Raw genomic sequence first — 23,714 nt, 5'->3', positions numbered from 1 at the left:
CGAACGGTGTATGGCATGTGCATGTGCGACGTTGAGCAAAGATGCTAGGCATGTCCGTATGTAATGCCGCATGGTAGTTCCGTCGCGACGGCGCCGGTAGCGGAAGTAGGCTTTCGTTCTAATTTCGTTTTGAGGCTTTGGATTTCTAATATCTATGATTCATTTGAAAGGTCTTTCCGTGGGGTTTCTGGCGATGCATAACATGCACATCTGCAATGCTGTGCATAGCTGCAAACGTCTGCATATAGTGTCGCTTCTCTACCCCGCTTGACTTCCGTCGCCGACTTATGTCGACCTAGCCAATACCTCCTTATAATTTCTCTTTCCTTTCGAAGACCCTTAACATCTATAGTGCATATGAATGTGCGTGGAAATGGGGTTCAAGACGATGTATAACATGCCCATGTGCACTGGCATGCCAAGCTGCATACGTCTGCGTGTCATGCAGCATCTCCTGTGCGTCGCCAACACCATCAGCGCATGATCCTTTCGTTAATAATGTCTACATGCCTGATGCGACTTTTAATATCTTATATTCATTAGAAAGAGCATTTCAATTCGCTTCGAACGGTGTATGGCATGTGCATGTGCGACGTTGAGCAAAGATGCTAGGCATGTCCGTATGTAATGCCGCATGGTAGTTCCGTCGCGACGGCGCCGGTAGCGGAAGTAGGCTTTCGTTCTAATTTCGTTATCACTCTTTGGATTTCTAATATCTATGATTCAATTGAAAGGTCTTTCCGTGGGGTTTCTGGCGATGCATAACATGCACATCTGCAATGCTGTGCATAGCTGCAAACGTCTGCATATAGTGTCGCTTCTCTACCCCGCTTGACTTCCGTCGCCGACTTATGTCGACCTAGCCAATACCTCCTTATAATTTCTCTTTCCTTTCGAAGACCCTTAACATCTATAGTGCATATGAAAGCCCGTGGAAATGGGGTTCAAGACGATGTATAACATGCCCATGTGCACTGGCATGCCAAGCTGCATACGTCTGCGTGTCATGCAGCATCTCCTGTGCGTCGCCAACACCATCAGCGCATGATCCTTTTGTTAATAATGTCTACATGCCTGATGCGACTTTTAATATCTTATATTCATTAGAAAGAGCATTTCAATTCGCTTCGAACGGTGTATGGCATGTGCATGTGCGACGTTGAGCAAAGATGCTAGGCATGTCCGTATGTAATGCCGCATGGTAGTTCCGTCGCGACGGCGCCGGTAGCGGAAGTAGGCTTTCGTTCTAATTTCGTTATCACTCTTTGGATTTCTAATATCTATGATTCATTTGAAAGGTCTTTCCGTGGGGTTTCTGGCGATGCATAACATGCACATCTGCAATGCTGTGCATAGCTGCAAACGTCTGCATATAGTGTCGCTTCTATACCCCGCTCGACTTCCGTCGCCGACTTATGTCGACCTAGCCAATACCTCCTTATAATTTCTCTTTCCTTTCGAAGACCCTTAACATCTATAGTGCATATGAAAGCCCGTGGAAATGGGGTTCAAGACGATGTATAACATGCCCATGTGCACTGGCATGCCAAGCTGCATACGTCTGCGTGTCATGCAGCATCTCCTGTGCGTCGCCAACACCATCAGCGCATGATCCTTTCGTTAATAATGTCTACATGCCTGATGCGACTTTTAATATCTTATATTCATTAGAAAGAGCATTTCAATTCGCTTAGAACGGTGTATGGCATGTGCATGTGCGACGTTGAGCAAAGATGCTAGGCATGTCCGTATGTAATGCCGCATGGTAGTTCCGTCGCGACGGCGCCGGTAGCGGAAGTAGTCTTTCGTTCTAATTTCGTTATGACGCTTTGGATTTCTAATATCTATGATTCAATTGAAAGGTCTTTCCGTGGGGTTTCTGGCGATGCATAACATGCACATCTGCAATGCTGTGCATAGCTGCAAACGTCTGCATATAGTGTCGCTTCTCTACCCCGCTCGACTTCCGTCGCCGACTTATGTCGACCTAGCCAATACCTCCTTATAATTTCTCTTTCCTTTCGAAGACCCTTAACATCTATAGTGCATATGAAAGCCCGTGGAAATGGGGTTCAAGACGATGTATAACATGCCCATGTGCACTGGCATGCCAAGCTGCATACGTCTGCGTGTCATGCAGCATCTCCTGTGCGTCGCCAACACCATCAGCGCATGATCCTTTCGTTAATAATGTCTACATGCCTGATGCGACTTTTAATATATTATATTCATTAGAAAGAGCATTTCAATTCGCTTAGAACAGTGTATGGCATGTGCATGTGCGACGTTGAGCAAAGATGCTAGGCATGTCCGTATGTAATGCCGCATGGTAGTTCCGTCGCGACGGCGCCGGTAGCGGAAGTAGGCTTTCGTTCTAATTTCGTTATCACTCTTTGGATTTCTAATATCTATGATTCAATTGAAAGGTCTTTCCGTGGGGTTTCTGGCGATGCATAACATGCACATCTGCAATGCTGTGCATAGCTGCAAACGTCTGCATATAGTGTCGCTTCTCTACCCCGCTTGACTTCCGTCGCCGACTTATGTCGACCTAGCCAATACCTCCTTATAATTTCTCTTTCCTTTCGAAGACCCTTAACATCTATAGTGCATATGAAAGCCCGTGGAAATGGGGTTCAAGACGATGTATAACATGCCCATGTGCACTGGCATGCCAAGCTGCATACATCTGCGTGTCATGCAGCATCTCCTGTGCGTCGCCAACACCATCAGCGCATGATCCTTTCGTTAATAATGTCTACATGCCTGATGCGACTTTTAATATCTTATATTCATTAGAAAGAGCATTTCAATTCGCTTCGAACGGTGTATGGCATGTGCATGTGCGACGTTGAGCAAAGATGCTAGGCATGTCCGTATGTAATGCCGCATGGTAGTTCCGTCGCGACGGCGCCGGTAGCGGAAGTAGGCTTTCGTTCTAATTTCGTTATCACTCTTTGGATTTCTAATATCTATGATTCATTTGAAAGGTCTTTCCGTGGGGTTTCTGGCGATGCATAACATGCACATCTGCAATGCTGTGCATAGCTGCAAACGTCTGCATATAGTGTCGCTTCTCTACCCCGCTTGACTTCCGTCGCCGACTTATGTCGACCTAGCCAATACCTCCTTATAATTTCTCTTTCCTTTCGAAGACCCTTAACATCTATAGTGCATATGAAAGCCCGTGGAAATGGGGTTCAAGACGATGTATAACATGCCCATGTGCACTGGCATGCCAAGCTGCATACGTCTGCGTGTCATGCAGCATCTCCTGTGCGTCGCCAACACCATCAGCGCATGATCCTTTCGTTAATAATGTCTACATGCCTGATGCGACTTTTAATATCTTATATTCATTAGAAAGAGCATTTCAATTCGCTTCGAACGGTGTATGGCATGTGCATGTGCGACGTTGAGCAAAGATGCTAGGCATGTCCGTATGTAATGCCGCATGGTAGTTCCGTCGCGACGGCGCCGGTAGCGGAAGTAGGCTTTCGTTCTAATTTCGTTATCACTCTTTGGATTTCTAATATCTATGATTCATTTGAAAGGTCTTTCCGTGGGGTTTCTGGCGATGCATAACATGCACATCTGCAATGCTGTGCATAGCTGCAAACGTCTGCATATAGTGTCGCTTCTCTACCCCGCTTGACTTCCGTCGCCGACTTATGTCGACCTAGCCAATACCTCCTTATAATTTCTCTTTCCTTTCGAAGACCCTTAACATCTATAGTGCATATGAAAGCCCGTGGAAATGGGGTTCAAGACGATGTATAACATGCCCATGTGCACTGGCATGCCAAACTGCAAACGTCTGCATATAGTGTCGCTTCTCTACCCCGCTTGACTTCCATCGCCGACTTATGTCGACCTAGCCAATACCTCCTTATAATTTCTCTTTCCTTTCGAAGACCCTTAACATCTATAGTGCATATGAGAGCCCGTGGAAATGGGGTTCAAGACGATGTATAACATGCCCATGTGCACTGGCATGCCAAGCTGCATACGTCTGCGTGTCATGCAGCATCTCCTGTGCGTCGCCAACACCATCAGCGCATGATCCTTTCGTTAATAATGTCTACATGCCTGATGCGACTTTTAATATCTTATATTCATTAGAAAGAGCATTTCAATTCGCTTAGAACGGTGTATGGCATGTGCATGTGCGACGTTGAGCAAAGATGCTAGGCATGTCCGTATGTAATGCCGCATGGTAGTTCCGTCGCGACGGCGCCGGTAGCGGAAGTAGGCTTTCGTTCTAATTTCGTTATGACGCTTTGGATTTCTAATATCTATGATTCAATTGAAAGGTCTTTCCGTGGGGTTTCTGGCGATGCATAACATGCACATCTGCAATGCTGTGCATAGCTGCAAACGTCTGCATATAGTGTCGCTTCTCTACCCCGCTTGACTTCCGTCGCCGACTTATGTCGACCTAGCCAATACCTCCTTATAATTTCTCTTTCCTTTCGAAGACCCTTAACATCTATAGTGCATATGAAAGCCCGTGGAAATGGGGTTCAAGACGATGTATAACATGCCCATGTGCACTGGCATGCCAAGCTGCATACGTCTGCGTGTCATGCAGCATCTCCTGTGCGTCGCCAACACCATCAGCGCATGATCCTTTCGTTAATAATGTCTACATGCCTGATGCGACTTTTAATATCTTATATTCATTAGAAAGAGCATTTCAATTCGCTTCGAACGGTGTATGGCATGTGCATGTGCGACGTTGAGCAAAGATGCTAGGCATGTCCGTATGTAATGCCGCATGGTAGTTCCGTCGCGCCGGCGCCGGTAGCGGAAGTAGGCTTTCGTTCTAATTTCGTTATCACTCTTTGGATTTCTAATAATTATGATTCATTTGAAAGGTCTTTCCGTGGGGTTTCTGGCGATGCATAACATGCACATCTGCAATGCTGTGCATAGCTGCAAACGTCTGCATATAGTGTCGCTTCTCTACCCCGCTTGACTTCCGTCGCCGACTTATGTCGACCTAGCCAATACCTCCTTATAATTTCTCTTTCCTTTCGAAGACCCTTAACATCTATAGTGCATATGAGAGCCCGTGGAAATGGGGTTCAAGACGATGTATAACATGCCCATGTGCACTGGCATGCCAAGCTGCATACGTCTGCGTGTCATGCAGCATCTCCTGTGCGTCGCCAACACCATCAGCGCATGATCCTTTTGTTAATAATGTCTACATGCCTGATGCGACTTTTAATATCTTATATTCATTAGAAAGAGCATTTCAATTCGCTTCGAACGGTGTATGGCATGTGCATGTGCGACGTTGAGCAAAGATGCTAGGCATGTCCGTATGTAATGCCGCATGGTAGTTCCGTCGCGACGGCGCCGGTAGCGGAAGTAGGCTTTCGTTCTAATTTCGTTATGACGCTTTGGATTTCTAATATCTATGATTCAATTGAAAGGTCTTTCCGTGGGGTTTCTGGCGATGCATAACATGCACATCTGCAATGCTGTGCATAGCTGCAAACGTCTGCATATAGTGTCGCTTCTCTACCCCGCTTGACTTCCGTCGCCGACTTATGTCGACCTAGCCAATACCTCCTTATAATTTCTCTTTCCTTTCGAAGACCCTTAACATCTATAGTGCATATGAAAGCCCGTGGAAATGGGGTTCAAGACGATGTATAACATGCCCATGTGCACTGGCATGCCAAACTGCAAACGTCTGCATATAGTGTCGCTTCTCTACCCCGCTTGACTTCCATCGCCGACTTATGTCGACCTAGCCAATACCTCCTTATAATTTCTCTTTCCTTTCGAAGACCCTTAACATCTATAGTGCATATGAAAGCCCGTGGAAATGGGGTTCAAGACGATGTATAACATGCCCATGTGCACTGGCATGCCAAGCTGCATACGTCTGCGTGTCATGCAGCATCTCCTGTGCGTCGCCAACACCATCAGCGCATGATCCTTTCGTTAATAATGTCTACATGCCTGATGCGACTTTTAATATCTTATATTCATTAGAAAGAGCATTTCAATTCGCTTCGAACGGTGTATGGCATGTGCATGTGCGACGTTGAGCAAAGATGCTAGGCATGTCCGTATGTAATGCCGCATGGTAGTTCCGTCGCGACGGCGCCGGTAGCGGAAGTAGGCTTTCGTTCTAATTTCGTTTTGAGGCTTTGGATTTCTAATATCTATGATTCATTTGAAAGGTCTTTCCGTGGGGTTTCTGGCGATGCATAACATGCACATCTGCAATGCTGTGCATAGCTGCAAACGTCTGCATATAGTGTCGCTTCTCTACCCCGCTTGACTTCCGTCGCCGACTTATGTCGACCTAGCCAATACCTCCTTATAATTTCTCTTTCCTTTCGAAGACCCTTAACATCTATAGTGCATATGAATGCCCGTGGAAATGGGGTTCAAGACGATGTATAACATGCCCATGTGCACTGGCATGCCAAGCTGCATACGTCTGCGTGTCATGCAGCATCTCCTGTGCGTCGCCAACACCATCAGCGCATGATCCTTTCGTTAATAATGTCTACATGCCTGATGCGACTTTTAATATCTTATATTCATTAGAAAGAGCATTTCAATTCGCTTCGAACGGTGTATGGCATGTGCATGTGCGACGTTGAGCAAAGATGCTAGGCATGTCCGTATGTAATGCTGCATGGTAGTTCCGTCGCGACGGCGCCGGTAGCGGAAGTAGGCTTTCGTTCTAATTTCGTTATCACTCTTTGGATTTCTAATATCTATGATTCATTTGAAAGGTCTTTCCGTGGGGTTTCTGGCGATGCATAACATGCACATCTGCAATGCTGTGCATAGCTGCAAACGTCTGCATATAGTGTCGCTTCTATACCCCGCTCGACTTCCGTCGCCGACTTATGTCGACCTAGCCAATACCTCCTTATAATTTCTCTTTCCTTTCGAAGACCCTTAACATCTATAGTGCATATGAAAGCCCGTGGAAATGGGGTTCAAGACGATGTATAACATGCCCATGTGCACTGGCATGCCAAGCTGCATACGTCTGCGTGTCATGCAGCATCTCCTGTGCGTCGCCAACACCATCAGCGCATGATCCTTTCGTTAATAATGTCTACATGCCTGATGCGACTTTTAATATCTTATATTCATTAGAAAGAGCATTTCAATTCGCTTAGAACGGTGTATGGCATGTGCATGTGCGACGTTGAGCAAAGATGCTAGGCATGTCCGTATGTAATGCCGCATGGTAGTTCCGTCGCGACGGCGCCGGTAGCGGAAGTAGGCTTTCGTTCTAATTTCGTTATGAGGCTTTGGATTTCTAATATCTATGATTCATTTGAAAGGTCTTTCCGTGGGGTTTCTGGCGATGCATAACATGCACATCTGCAATGCTGTGCATAGCTGCAAACGTCTGCATATAGTGTCGCTTCTCTACCCCGCTTGACTTCCGTCGCCGACTTATGTCGACCTAGCCAATACCTCCTTATAATTTCTCTTTCCTTTCGAAGACCCTTAACATCTATAGTGCATATGAAAGCCCGTGGAAATGGGGTTCAAGACGATGTATAACATGCCCATGTGCACTGGCATGCCAAACTGCAAACGTCTGCATATAGTGTCGCTTCTCTACCCCGCTTGACTTCCATCGCCGACTTATGTCGACCTAGCCAATACCTCCTTATAATTTCTCTTTCCTTTCGAAGACCCTTAACATCTATAGTGCATATGAGAGCCCGTGGAAATGGGGTTCAAGACGATGTATAACATGCCCATGTGCACTGGCATGCCAAGCTGCATACGTCTGCGTGTCATGCAGCATCTCCTGTGCGTCGCCAACACCATCAGCGCATGATCCTTTCGTTAATAATGTCTACATGCCTGATGCGACTTTTAATATCTTATATTCATTAGAAAGAGCATTTCAATTCGCTTAGAACGGTGTATGGCATGTGCATGTGCGACGTTGAGCAAAGATGCTAGGCATGTCCGTATGTAATGCCGCATGGTAGTTCCGTCGCGACGGCGCCGGTAGCGGAAGTAGGCTTTCGTTCTAATTTCGTTATGACGCTTTGGATTTCTAATATCTATGATTCAATTGAAAGGTCTTTCCGTGGGGTTTCTGGCGATGCATAACATGCACATCTGCAATGCTGTGCATAGCTGCAAACGTCTGCATATAGTGTCGCTTCTCTACCCCGCTTGACTTCCGTCGCCGACTTATGTCGACCTAGCCAATACCTCCTTATAATTTCTCTTTCCTTTCGAAGACCCTTAACATCTATAGTGCATATGAGAGCCCGTGGAAATGGGGTTCAAGACGATGTATAACATGCCCATGTGCACTGGCATGCCAAGCTGCATACGTCTGCGTGTCATGCAGCATCTCCTGTGCGTCGCCAACACCATCAGCGCATGATCCTTTTGTTAATAATGTCTACATGCCTGATGCGACTTTTAATATCTTATATTCATTAGAAAGAGCATTTCAATTCGCTTAGAACGGTGTATGGCATGTGCATGTGCGACGTTGAGCAAAGATGCTAGGCATGTCCGTATGTAATGCCGCATGGTAGTTCCGTCGCGACGGCGCCGGTAGCGGAAGTAGGCTTTCGTTCTAATTTCGTTATGACGCTTTGGATTTCTAATATCTATGATTCAATTGAAAGGTCTTTCCGTGGGGTTTCTGGCGATGCATAACATGCACATCTGCAATGCTGTGCATAGCTGCAAACGTCTGCATATAGTGTCGCTTCTCTACCCCGCTTGACTTCCGTCGCCGACTTATGTCGACCTAGCCAATACCTCCTTATAATTTCTCTTTCCTTTCGAAGACCCTTAACATCTATAGTGCATATGAATGTGCGTGGAAATGGGGTTCAAGACGATGTATAACATGCCCATGTGCACTGGCATGCCAAGCTGCATACGTCTGCGTGTCATGCAGCATCTCCTGTGCGTCGCCAACACCATCAGCGCATGATCCTTTCGTTAATAATGTCTACATGCCTGATGCGACTTTTAATATCTTATATTCATTAGAAAGAGCATTTCAATTCGCTTAGAACGGTGTATGGCATGTGCATGTGCGACGTTGAGCAAAGATGCTAGGCATGTCCGTATGTAATGCCGCATGGTAGTTCCGTCGCGACGGCGCCGGTAGCGGAAGTAGGCTTTCGTTCTAATTTCGTTATCACTCTTTGGATTTCTAATATCTATGATTCAATTGAAAGGTCTTTCCGTGGGGTTTCTGGCGATGCATAACATGCACATCTGCAATGCTGTGCATAGCTGCAAACGTCTGCATATAGTGTCGCTTCTCTACCCCGCTTGACTTCCGTCGCCGACTTATGTCGACCTAGCCAATACCTCCTTATAATTTCTCTTTCCTTTCGAAGACCCTTAACATCTATAGTGCATATGAAAGCCCGTGGAAATGGGGTTCAAGACGATGTATAACATGCCCATGTGCACTGGCATGCCAAGCTGCATACGTCTGCGTGTCATGCAGCATCTCCTGTGCGTCGCCAACACCATCAGCGCATGATCCTTTTGTTAATAATGTCTACATGCCTGATGCGACTTTTAATATCTTATATTCATTAGAAAGAGCATTTCAATTCGCTTCGAACGGTGTATGGCATGTGCATGTGCGACGTTGAGCAAAGATGCTAGGCATGTCCGTATGTAATGCCGCATGGTAGTTCCGTCGCGACGGCGCCGGTAGCGGAAGTAGGCTTTCGTTCTAATTTCGTTATCACTCTTTGGATTTCTAATATCTATGATTCATTTGAAAGGTCTTTCCGTGGGGTTTCTGGCGATGCATAACATGCACATCTGCAATGCTGTGCATAGCTGCAAACGTCTGCATATAGTGTCGCTTCTATACCCCGCTCGACTTCCGTCGCCGACTTATGTCGACCTAGCCAATACCTCCTTATAATTTCTCTTTCCTTTCGAAGACCCTTAACATCTATAGTGCATATGAAAGCCCGTGGAAATGGGGTTCAAGACGATGTATAACATGCCCATGTGCACTGGCATGCCAAGCTGCATACGTCTGCGTGTCATGCAGCATCTCCTGTGCGTCGCCAACACCATCAGCGCATGATCCTTTCGTTAATAATGTCTACATGCCTGATGCGACTTTTAATATCTTATATTCATTAGAAAGAGCATTTCAATTCGCTTAGAACGGTGTATGGCATGTGCATGTGCGACGTTGAGCAAAGATGCTAGGCATGTCCGTATGTAATGCCGCATGGTAGTTCCGTCGCGACGGCGCCGGTAGCGGAAGTAGGCTTTCGTTCTAATTTCGTTATGACGCTTTGGATTTCTAATATCTATGATTCAATTGAAAGGTCTTTCCGTGGGGTTTCTGGCGATGCATAACATGCACATCTGCAATGCTGTGCATAGCTGCAAACGTCTGCATATAGTGTCGCTTCTCTACCCCGCTCGACTTCCGTCGCCGACTTATGTCGACCTAGCCAATACCTCCTTATAATTTCTCTTTCCTTTCGAAGACCCTTAACATCTATAGTGCATATGAAAGCCCGTGGAAATGGGGTTCAAGACGATGTATAACATGCCCATGTGCACTGGCATGCCAAGCTGCATACGTCTGCGTGTCATGCAGCATCTCCTGTGCGTCGCCAACACCATCAGCGCATGATCCTTTCGTTAATAATGTCTACATGCCTGATGCGACTTTTAATATATTATATTCATTAGAAAGAGCATTTCAATTCGCTTAGAACAGTGTATGGCATGTGCATGTGCGACGTTGAGCAAAGATGCTAGGCATGTCCGTATGTAATGCCGCATGGTAGTTCCGTCGCGACGGCGCCGGTAGCGGAAGTAGGCTTTCGTTCTAATTTCGTTATCACTCTTTGGATTTCTAATATCTATGATTCAATTGAAAGGTCTTTCCGTGGGGTTTCTGGCGATGCATAACATGCACATCTGCAATGCTGTGCATAGCTGCAAACGTCTGCATATAGTGTCGCTTCTCTACCCCGCTTGACTTCCGTCGCCGACTTATGTCGACCTAGCCAATACCTCCTTATAATTTCTCTTTCCTTTCGAAGACCCTTAACATCTATAGTGCATATGAAAGCCCGTGGAAATGGGGTTCAAGACGATGTATAACATGCCCATGTGCACTGGCATGCCAAGCTGCATACATCTGCGTGTCATGCAGCATCTCCTGTGCGTCGCCAACACCATCAGCGCATGATCCTTTCGTTAATAATGTCTACATGCCTGATGCGACTTTTAATATCTTATATTCATTAGAAAGAGCATTTCAATTCGCTTCGAACGGTGTATGGCATGTGCATGTGCGACGTTGAGCAAAGATGCTAGGCATGTCCGTATGTAATGCCGCATGGTAGTTCCGTCGCGACGGCGCCGGTAGCGGAAGTAGGCTTTCGTTCTAATTTCGTTATCACTCTTTGGATTTCTAATATCTATGATTCATTTGAAAGGTCTTTCCGTGGGGTTTCTGGCGATGCATAACATGCACATCTGCAATGCTGTGCATAGCTGCAAACGTCTGCATATAGTGTCGCTTCTCTACCCCGCTTGACTTCCGTCGCCGACTTATGTCGACCTAGCCAATACCTCCTTATAATTTCTCTTTCCTTTCGAAGACCCTTAACATCTATAGTGCATATGAAAGCCCGTGGAAATGGGGTTCAAGACGATGTATAACATGCCCATGTGCACTGGCATGCCAAGCTGCATACGTCTGCGTGTCATGCAGCATCTCCTGTGCGTCGCCAACACCATCAGCGCATGATCCTTTCGTTAATAATGTCTACATGCCTGATGCGACTTTTAATATCTTATATTCATTAGAAAGAGCATTTCAATTCGCTTCGAACGGTGTATGGCATGTGCATGTGCGACGTTGAGCAAAGATGCTAGGCATGTCCGTATGTAATGCCGCATGGTAGTTCCGTCGCGACGGCGCCGGTAGCGGAAGTAGGCTTTCGTTCTAATTTCGTTATGAGGCTTTGGATTTCTAATATCTATGATTCATTTGAAAGGTCTTTCCGTGGGGTTTCTGGCGATGCATAACATGCACATCTGCAATGCTGTGCATAGCTGCAAACGTCTGCATATAGTGTCGCTTCTCTACCCCGCTTGACTTCCGTCGCCGACTTATGTCGACCTAGCCAATACCTCCTTATAATTTCTCTTTCCTTTCGAAGACCCTTAACATCTATAGTGCATATGAAAGCCCGTGGAAATGGGGTTCAAGACGATGTATAACATGCCCATGTGCACTGGCATGCCAAACTGCAAACGTCTGCATATAGTGTCGCTTCTCTACCCCGCTTGACTTCCATCGCCGACTTATGTCGACCTAGCCAATACCTCCTTATAATTTCTCTTTCCTTTCGAAGACCCTTAACATCTATAGTGCATATGAGAGCCCGTGGAAATGGGGTTCAAGACGATGTATAACATGCCCATGTGCACTGGCATGCCAAGCTGCATACGTCTGCGTGTCATGCAGCATCTCCTGTGCGTCGCCAACACCATCAGCGCATGATCCTTTCGTTAATAATGTCTACATGCCTGATGCGACTTTTAATATCTTATATTCATTAGAAAGAGCATTTCAATTCGCTTAGAACGGTGTATGGCATGTGCATGTGCGACGTTGAGCAAAGATGCTAGGCATGTCCGTATGTAATGCCGCATGGTAGTTCCGTCGCGACGGCGCCGGTAGCGGAAGTAGGCTTTCGTTCTAATTTCGTTATGACGCTTTGGATTTCTAATATCTATGATTCAATTGAAAGGTCTTTCCGTGGGGTTTCTGGCGATGCATAACATGCACATCTGCAATGCTGTGCATAGCTGCAAACGTCTGCATATAGTGTCGCTTCTCTACCCCGCTTGACTTCCGTCGCCGACTTATGTCGACCTAGCCAATACCTCCTTATAATTTCTCTTTCCTTTCGAAGACCCTTAACATCTATAGTGCATATGAAAGCCCGTGGAAATGGGGTTCAAGACGATGTATAACATGCCCATGTGCACTGGCATGCCAAACTGCAAACGTCTGCATATAGTGTCGCTTCTCTACCCCGCTTGACTTCCATCGCCGACTTATGTCGACCTAGCCAATACCTCCTTATAATTTCTCTTTCCTTTCGAAGACCCTTAACATCTATAGTGCATATGAAAGCCCGTGGAAATGGGGTTCAAGACGATGTATAACATGCCCATGTGCACTGGCATGCCAAGCTGCATACGTCTGCGTGTCATGCAGCATCTCCTGTGCGTCGCCAACACCATCAGCGCATGATCCTTTCGTTAATAATGTCTACATGCCTGATGCGACTTTTAATATCTTATATTCATTAGAAAGAGCATTTCAATTCGCTTCGAACGGTGTATGGCATGTGCATGTGCGACGTTGAGCAAAGATGCTAGGCATGTCCGTATGTAATGCTGCATGGTAGTTCCGTCGCGACGGCGCCGGTAGCGGAAGTAGGCTTTCGTTCTAATTTCGTTATCACTCTTTGGATTTCTAATATCTATGATTCATTTGAAAGGTCTTTCCGTGGGGTTTCTGGCGATGCATAACATGCACATCTGCAATGCTGTGCATAGCTGCAAACGTCTGCATATAGTGTCGCTTCTATACCCCGCTCGACTTCCGTCGCCGACTTATGTCGACCTAGCCAATACCTCCTTATAATTTCTCTTTCCTTTCGAAGACCCTTAACATCTATAGTGCATATGAAAGCCCGTGGAAATGGGGTTCAAGACGATGTATAACATGCCCATGTGCACTGGCATGCCAAGCTGCATACGTCTGCGTGTCATGCAGCATCTCCTGTGCGTCGCCAACACCATCAGCGCATGATCCTTTCGTTAATAATGTCTACATGCCTGATGCGACTTTTAATATCTTATATTCATTAGAAAGAGCATTTCAATTCGCTTAGAACGGTGTATGGCATGTGCATGTGCGACGTTGAGCAAAGATGCTAGGCATGTCCGTATGTAATGCCGCATGGTAGTTCCGTCGCGACGGCGCCGGTAGCGGAAGTAGGCTTTCGTTCTAATTTCGTTATGAGGCTTTGGATTTCTAATATCTATGATTCATTTGAAAGGTCTTTCCGTGGGGTTTCTGGCGATGCATAACATGCACATCTGCAATGCTGTGCATAGCTGCAAACGTCTGCATATAGTGTCGCTTCTCTACCCCGCTTGACTTCCGTCGCCGACTTATGTCGACCTAGCCAATACCTCCTTATAATTTCTCTTTCCTTTCGAAGACCCTTAACATCTATAGTGCATATGAAAGCCCGTGGAAATGGGGTTCAAGACGATGTATAACATGCCCATGTGCACTGGCATGCCAAACTGCAAACGTCTGCATATAGTGTCGCTTCTCTACCCCGCTTGACTTCCATCGCCGACTTATGTCGACCTAGCCAATACCTCCTTATAATTTCTCTTTCCTTTCGAAGACCCTTAACATCTATAGTGCATATGAGAGCCCGTGGAAATGGGGTTCAAGACGATGTATAACATGCCCATGTGCACTGGCATGCCAAGCTGCATACGTCTGCGTGTCATGCAGCATCTCCTGTGCGTCGCCAACACCATCAGCGCATGATCCTTTCGTTAATAATGTCTACATGCCTGATGCGACTTTTAATATCTTATATTCATTAGAAAGAGCATTTCAATTCGCTTAGAACGGTGTATGGCATGTGCATGTGCGACGTTGAGCAAAGATGCTAGGCATGTCCGTATGTAATGCCGCATGGTAGTTCCGTCGCGACGGCGCCGGTAGCGGAAGTAGGCTTTCGTTCTAATTTCGTTATGACGCTTTGGATTTCTAATATCTATGATTCAATTGAAAGGTCTTTCCGTGGGGTTTCTGGCGATGCATAACATGCACATCTGCAATGCTGTGCATAGCTGCAAACGTCTGCATATAGTGTCGCTTCTCTACCCCGCTTGACTTCCGTCGCCGACTTATGTCGACCTAGCCAATACCTCCTTATAATTTCTCTTTCCTTTCGAAGACCCTTAACATCTATAGTGCATATGAGAGCCCGTGGAAATGGGGTTCAAGACGATGTATAACATGCCCATGTGCACTGGCATGCCAAGCTGCATACGTCTGCGTGTCATGCAGCATCTCCTGTGCGTCGCCAACACCATCAGCGCATGATCCTTTTGTTAATAATGTCTACATGCCTGATGCGACTTTTAATATCTTATATTCATTAGAAAGAGCATTTCAATTCGCTTAGAACGGTGTATGGCATGTGCATGTGCGACGTTGAGCAAAGATGCTAGGCATGTCCGTATGTAATGCCGCATGGTAGTTCCGTCGCGACGGCGCCGGTAGCGGAAGTAGGCTTTCGTTCTAATTTCGTTATGACGCTTTGGATTTCTAATATCTATGATTCAATTGAAAGGTCTTTCCGTGGGGTTTCTGGCGATGCATAACATGCACATCTGCAATGCTGTGCATAGCTGCAAACGTCTGCATATAGTGTCGCTTCTCTACCCCGCTTGACTTCCGTCGCCGACTTATGTCGACCTAGCCAATACCTCCTTATAATTTCTCTTTCCTTTCGAAGACCCTTAACATCTATAGTGCATATGAAAGCCCGTGGAAATGGGGTTCAAGACGATGTATAACATGCCCATGTGCACTGGCATGCCAAACTGCAAACGTCTGCATATAGTGTCGCTTCTCTACCCCGCTTGACTTCCATCGCCGACTTATGTCGACCTAGCCAATACCTCCTTATAATTTCTCTTTCCTTTCGAAGACCCTTAACATCTATAGTGCATATGAATGTGCGTGGAAATGGGGTTCAAGACGATGTATAACATGCCCATGTGCACTGGCATGCCAAGCTGCATACGTCTGCGTGTCATGCAGCATCTCCTGTGCGTCGCCAACACCATCAGCGCATGATCCTTTCGTTAATAATGTCTACATGCCTGATGCGACTTTTAATATCTTATATTCATTAGAAAGAGCATTTCAATTCGCTTCGAACGGTGTATGGCATGTGCATGTGCGACGTTGAGCAAAGATGCTAGGCATGTCCGTATGTAATGCCGCATGGTAGTTCCGTCGCGACGGCGCCGGTAGCGGAAGTAGGCTTTCGTTCTAATTTCGTTATCACTCTTTGGATTTCTAATATCTATGATTCAATTGAAAGGTCTTTCCGTGGGGTTTCTGGCGATGCATAACATGCACATCTGCAATGCTGTGCATAGCTGCAAACGTCTGCATATAGTGTCGCTTCTCTACCCCGCTTGACTTCCGTCGCCGACTTATGTCGACCTAGCCAATACCTCCTTATAATTTCTCTTTCCTTTCGAAGACCCTTAACATCTATAGTGCATATGAAAGCCCGTGGAAATGGGGTTCAAGACGATGTATAACATGCCCATGTGCACTGGCATGCCAAGCTGCATACGTCTGCGTGTCATGCAGCATCTCCTGTGCGTCGCCAACACCATCAGCGCATGATCCTTTTGTTAATAATGTCTACATGCCTGATGCGACTTTTAATATCTTATATTCATTAGAAAGAGCATTTCAATTCGCTTCGAACGGTGTATGGCATGTGCATGTGCGACGTTGAGCAAAGATGCTAGGCATGTCCGTATGTAATGCCGCATGGTAGTTCCGTCGCGACGGCGCCGGTAGCGGAAGTAGGCTTTCGTTCTAATTTCGTTATCACTCTTTGGATTTCTAATATCTATGATTCATTTGAAAGGTCTTTCCGTGGGGTTTCTGGCGATGCATAACATGCACATCTGCAATGCTGTGCATAGCTGCAAACGTCTGCATATAGTGTCGCTTCTATACCCCGCTCGACTTCCGTCGCCGACTTATGTCGACCTAGCCAATACCTCCTTATAATTTCTCTTTCCTTTCGAAGACCCTTAACATCTATAGTGCATATGAAAGCCCGTGGAAATGGGGTTCAAGACGATGTATAACATGCCCATGTGCACTGGCATGCCAAGCTGCATACGTCTGCGTGTCATGCAGCATCTCCTGTGCGTCGCCAACACCATCAGCGCATGATCCTTTCGTTAATAATGTCTACATGCCTGATGCGACTTTTAATATCTTATATTCATTAGAAAGAGCATTTCAATTCGCTTAGAACGGTGTATGGCATGTGCATGTGCGACGTTGAGCAAAGATGCTAGGCATGTCCGTATGTAATGCCGCATGGTAGTTCCGTCGCGACGGCGCCGGTAGCGGAAGTAGGCTTTCGTTCTAATTTCGTTATGACGCTTTGGATTTCTAATATCTATGATTCAATTGAAAGGTCTTTCCGTGGGGTTTCTGGCGATGCATAACATGCACATCTGCAATGCTGTGCATAGCTGCAAACGTCTGCATATAGTGTCGCTTCTCTACCCCGCTCGACTTCCGTCGCCGACTTATGTCGACCTAGCCAATACCTCCTTATAATTTCTCTTTCCTTTCGAAGACCCTTAACATCTATAGTGCATATGAAAGCCCGTGGAAATGGGGTTCAAGACGATGTATAACATGCCCATGTGCACTGGCATGCCAAGCTGCATACGTCTGCGTGTCATGCAGCATCTCCTGTGCGTCGCCAACACCATCAGCGCATGATCCTTTCGTTAATAATGTCTACATGCCTGATGCGACTTTTAATATATTATATTCATTAGAAAGAGCATTTCAATTCGCTTAGAACAGTGTATGGCATGTGCATGTGCGACGTTGAGCAAAGATGCTAGGCATGTCCGTATGTAATGCCGCATGGTAGTTCCGTCGCGACGGCGCCGGTAGCGGAAGTAGGCTTTCGTTCTAATTTCGTTATCACTCTTTGGATTTCTAATATCTATGATTCAATTGAAAGGTCTTTCCGTGGGGTTTCTGGCGATGCATAACATGCACATCTGCAATGCTGTGCATAGCTGCAAACGTCTGCATATAGTGTCGCTTCTCTACCCCGCTTGACTTCCGTCGCCGACTTATGTCGACCTAGCCAATACCTCCTTATAATTTCTCTTTCCTTTCGAAGACCCTTAACATCTATAGTGCATATGAAAGCCCGTGGAAATGGGGTTCAAGACGATGTATAACATGCCCATGTGCACTGGCATGCCAAGCTGCATACATCTGTGTGTCATGCAGCATCTCCTGTGCGTCGCCAACACCATCAGCGCATGATCCTTTCGTTAATAATGTCTACATGCCTGATGCGACTTTTAATATCTTATATTCATTAGAAAGAGCATTTCAATTCGCTTAGAACGGTGTATGGCATGTGCATGTGCGACGTTGAGCAAAGATGCTAGGCATGTCCGTATGTAATGCCGCATGGTAGTTCCGTCGCGACGGCGCCGGTAGCGGAAGTAGGCTTTCGTTCTAATTTCGTTATCACTCTTTGGATTTCTAATATCTATGATTCAATTGAAAGGTCTTTCCGTGGGGTTTCTGGCGATGCATAACATGCACATCTGCAATGCTGTGCATAGCTGCAAACGTCTGCATATAGTGTCGCTTCTCTACCCCGCTTGACTTCCGTCGCCGACTTATGTCGACCTAGCCAATACCTCCTTATAATTTCTCTTTCCTTTCGAAGACCCTTAACATCTATAGTGCATATGAAAGCCCGTGGAAATGGGGTTCAAGACGATGTATAACATGCCCATGTGCACTGGCATGCCAAACTGCAAACGTCTGCATATAGTGTCGCTTCTCTACCCCGCTTGACTTCCATCGCCGACTTATGTCGACCTAGCCAATACCTCCTTATAATTTCTCTTTCCTTTCGAAGACCCTTAACATCTATAGTGCATATGAGAGCCCGTGGAAATGGGGTTCAAGACGATGTATAACATGCCCATGTGCACTGGCATGCCAAGCTGCATACGTCTGCGTGTCATGCAGCATCTCCTGTGCGTCGCCAACACCATCAGCGCATGATCCTTTCGTTAATAATGTCTACATGCCTGATGCGACTTTTAATATCTTATATTCATTAGAAAGAGCATTTCAATTCGCTTAGAACGGTGTATGGCATGTGCATGTGCGACGTTGAGCAAAGATGCTAGGCATGTCCGTATGTAATGCCGCATGGTAGTTCCGTCGCGACGGCGCCGGTAGCGGAAGTAGGCTTTCGTTCTAATTTCGTTATGACGCTTTGGATTTCTAATATCTATGATTCAATTGAAAGGTCTTTCCGTGGGGTTTCTGGCGATGCATAACATGCACATCTGCAATGCTGTGCATAGCTGCAAACGTCTGCATATAGTGTCGCTTCTCTACCCCGCTTGACTTCCGTCGCCGACTTATGTCGACCTAGCCAATACCTCCTTATAATTTCTCTTTCCTTTCGAAGACCCTTAACATCTATAGTGCATATGAAAGCCCGTGGAAATGGGGTTCAAGACGATGTATAACATGCCCATGTGCACTGGCATGCCAAACTGCAAACGTCTGCATATAGTGTCGCTTCTCTACCCCGCTTGACTTCCATCGCCGACTTATGTCGACCTAGCCAATACCTCCTTATAATTTCTCTTTCCTTTCGAAGACCCTTAACATCTATAGTGCATATGAAAGCCCGTGGAAATGGGGTTCAAGACGATGTATAACATGCCCATGTGCACTGGCATGCCAAGCTGCATACGTCTGCGTGTCATGCAGCATCTCCTGTGCGTCGGCAACACCATCAGCGCATGATCCTTTCGTTAATAATGTCTACATGCCTGATGCGACTTTTAATATCTTATATTCATTAGAAAGAGCATTTCAATTCGCTTCGAACGGTGTATGGCATGTGCATGTGCGACGTTGAGCAAAGATGCTAGGCATGTCCGTATGTAATGCTGCATGGTAGTTCCGTCGCGACGGCGCCGGTAGCGGAAGTAGGCTTTCGTTCTAATTTCGTTATCACTCTTTGGATTTCTAATATCTATGATTCATTTGAAAGGTCTTTCCGTGGGGTTTCTGGCGATGCATAACATGCACATCTGCAATGCTGTGCATAGCTGCAAACGTCTGCATATAGTGTCGCTTCTATACCCCGCTTGACTTCCGTCGCCGACTTATGTCGACCTAGCCAATACCTCCTTATAATTTCTCTTTCCTTTCGAAGACCCTTAACATCTATAGTGCATATGAAAGCCCGTGGAAATGGGGTTCAAGACGATGTATAACATGCCCATGTGCACTGGCATGCCAAGCTGCATACGTCTGCGTGTCATGCAGCATCTCCTGTGCGTCGCCAACACCATCAGCGCATGATCCTTTCGTTAATAATGTCTACATGCCTGATGCGACTTTTAATATCTTATATTCATTAGAAAGAGCATTTCAATTCGCTTAGAACGGTGTATGGCATGTGCATGTGCGACGTTGAGCAAAGATGCTAGGCATGTCCGTATGTAATGCCGCATGGTAGTTCCGTCGCGACGGCGCCGGTAGCGGAAGTAGGCTTTCGTTCTAATTTCGTTATGAGGCTTTGGATTTCTAATATCTATGATTCATTTGAAAGGTCTTTCCGTGGGGTTTCTGGCGATGCATAACATGCACATCTGCAATGCTGTGCATAGCTGCAAACGTCTGCATATAGTGTCGCTTCTCTACCCCGCTTGACTTCCGTCGCCGACTTATGTCGACCTAGCCAATACCTCCTTATAATTTCTCTTTCCTTTCGAAGACCCTTAACATCTATAGTGCATATGAAAGCCCGTGGAAATGGGGTTCAAGACGATGTATAACATGCCCATGTGCACTGGCATGCCAAACTGCAAACGTCTGCATATAGTGTCGCTTCTCTACCCCGCTTGACTTCCATCGCCGACTTATGTCGACCTAGCCAATACCTCCTTATAATTTCTCTTTCCTTTCGAAGACCCTTAACATCTATAGTGCATATGAGAGCCCGTGGAAATGGGGTTCAAGACGATGTATAACATGCCCATGTGCACTGGCATGCCAAGCTGCATACGTCTGCGTGTCATGCAGCATCTCCTGTGCGTCGCCAACACCATCAGCGCATGATCCTTTCGTTAATAATGTCTACATGCCTGATGCGACTTTTAATATCTTATATTCATTAGAAAGAGCATTTCAATTCGCTTAGAACGGTGTATGGCATGTGCATGTGCGACGTTGAGCAAAGATGCTAGGCATGTCCGTATGTAATGCCGCATGGTAGTTCCGTCGCGACGGCGCCGGTAGCGGAAGTAGGCTTTCGTTCTAATTTCGTTATGACGCTTTGGATTTCTAATATCTATGATTCAATTGAAAGGTCTTTCCGTGGGGTTTCTGGCGATGCATAACATGCACATCTGCAATGCTGTGCATAGCTGCAAACGTCTGCATATAGTGTCGCTTCTCTACCCCGCTTGACTTCCGTCGCCGACTTATGTCGACCTAGCCAATACCTCCTTATAATTTCTCTTTCCTTTCGAAGACCCTTAACATCTATAGTGCATATGAGAGCCCGTGGAAATGGGGTTCAAGACGATGTATAACATGCCCATGTGCACTGGCATGCCAAGCTGCATACGTCTGCGTGTCATGCAGCATCTCCTGTGCGTCGCCAACACCATCAGCGCATGATCCTTTTGTTAATAATGTCTACATGCCTGATGCGACTTTTAATATCTTATATTCATTAGAAAGAGCATTTCAATTCGCTTCGAACGGTGTATGGCATGTGCATGTGCGACGTTGAGCAAAGATGCTAGGCATGTCCGTATGTAATGCCGCATGGTAGTTCCGTCGCGACGGCGCCGGTAGCGGAAGTAGGCTTTCGTTCTAATTTCGTTATGACGCTTTGGATTTCTAATATCTATGATTCAATTGAAAGGTCTTTCCGTGGGGTTTCTGGCGATGCATAACATGCACATCTGCAATGCTGTGCATAGCTGCAAACGTCTGCATATAGTGTCGCTTCTCTACCCCGCTTGACTTCCGTCGCCGACTTATGTCGACCTAGCCAATACCTCCTTATAATTTCTCTTTCCTTTCGAAGACCCTTAACATCTATAGTGCATATGAAAGCCCGTGGAAATGGGGTTCAAGACGATGTATAACATGCCCATGTGCACTGGCATGCCAAACTGCAAACGTCTGCATATAGTGTCGCTTCTCTACCCCGCTTGACTTCCATCGCCGACTTATGTCGACCTAGCCAATACCTCCTTATAATTTCTCTTGCCTTTCGAAGACCCTTAACATCTATAGTGCATATGAAAGCCCGTGGAAATGGGGTTCAAGACGATGTATAACATGCCCATGTGCACTGGCATGCCAAGCTGCATACGTCTGCGTGTCATGCAGCATCTCCTGTGCGTCGCCAACACCATCAGCGCATGATCCTTTCGTTAATAATGTCTACATGCCTGATGCGACTTTTAATATCTTATATTCATTAGAAAGAGCATTTCAATTCGCTTCGAACGGTGTATGGCATGTGCATGTGCGACGTTGAGCAAAGATGCTAGGCATGTCCGTATGTAATGCCGCATGGTAGTTCCGTCGCGACGGCGCCGGTAGCGGAAGTAGGCTTTCGTTCTAATTTCGTTTTGAGGCTTTGGATTTCTAATATCTATGATTCATTTGAAAGGTCTTTCCGTGGGGTTTCTGGCGATGCATAACATGCACATCTGCAATGCTGTGCATAGCTGCAAACGTCTGCATATAGTGTCGCTTCTCTACCCCGCTTGACTTCCGTCGCCGACTTATGTCGACCTAGCCAATACCTCCTTATAATTTCTCTTTCCTTTCGAAGACCCTTAACATCTATAGTGCATATGAATGTGCGTGGAAATGGGGTTCAAGACGATGTATAACATGCCCATGTGCACTGGCATGCCAAGCTGCATACGTCTGCGTGTCATGCAGCATCTCCTGTGCGTCGCCAACACCATCAGCGCATGATCCTTTCGTTAATAATGTCTACATGCCTGATGCGACTTTTAATATCTTATATTCATTAGAAAGAGCATTTCAATTCGCTTCGAACGGTGTATGGCATGTGCATGTGCGACGTTGAGCAAAGATGCTAGGCATGTCCGTATGTAATGCCGCATGGTAGTTCCGTCGCGACGGCGCCGGTAGCGGAAGTAGGCTTTCGTTCTAATTTCGTTATCACTCTTTGGATTTCTAATATCTATGATTCAATTGAAAGGTCTTTCCGTGGGGTTTCTGGCGATGCATAACATGCACATCTGCAATGCTGTGCATAGCTGCAAACGTCTGCATATAGTGTCGCTTCTCTACCCCGCTTGACTTCCGTCGCCGACTTATGTCGACCTAGCCAATACCTCCTTATAATTTCTCTTTCCTTTCGAAGACCCTTAACATCTATAGTGCATATGAAAGCCCGTGGAAATGGGGTTCAAGACGATGTATAACATGCCCATGTGCACTGGCATGCCAAGCTGCATACGTCTGCGTGTCATGCAGCATCTCCTGTGCGTCGCCAACACCATCAGCGCATGATCCTTTTGTTAATAATGTCTACATGCCTGATGCGACTTTTAATATCTTATATTCATTAGAAAGAGCATTTCAATTCGCTTCGAACGGTGTATGGCATGTGCATGTGCGACGTTGAGCAAAGATGCTAGGCATGTCCGTATGTAATGCCGCATGGTAGTTCCGTCGCGACGGCGCCGGTAGCGGAAGTAGGCTTTCGTTCTAATTTCGTTATGACGCT

This window comes from Haliotis asinina, chromosome 9, assembly GCF_037392515.1.
Source record: "Haliotis asinina isolate JCU_RB_2024 chromosome 9, JCU_Hal_asi_v2, whole genome shotgun sequence".
Taxonomy (NCBI): domain Eukaryota; kingdom Metazoa; phylum Mollusca; class Gastropoda; order Lepetellida; family Haliotidae; genus Haliotis; species Haliotis asinina.
The sequence above is the reverse complement of the archived record's forward strand: the minus strand, read 5'-3'. Positions refer to the sequence as shown.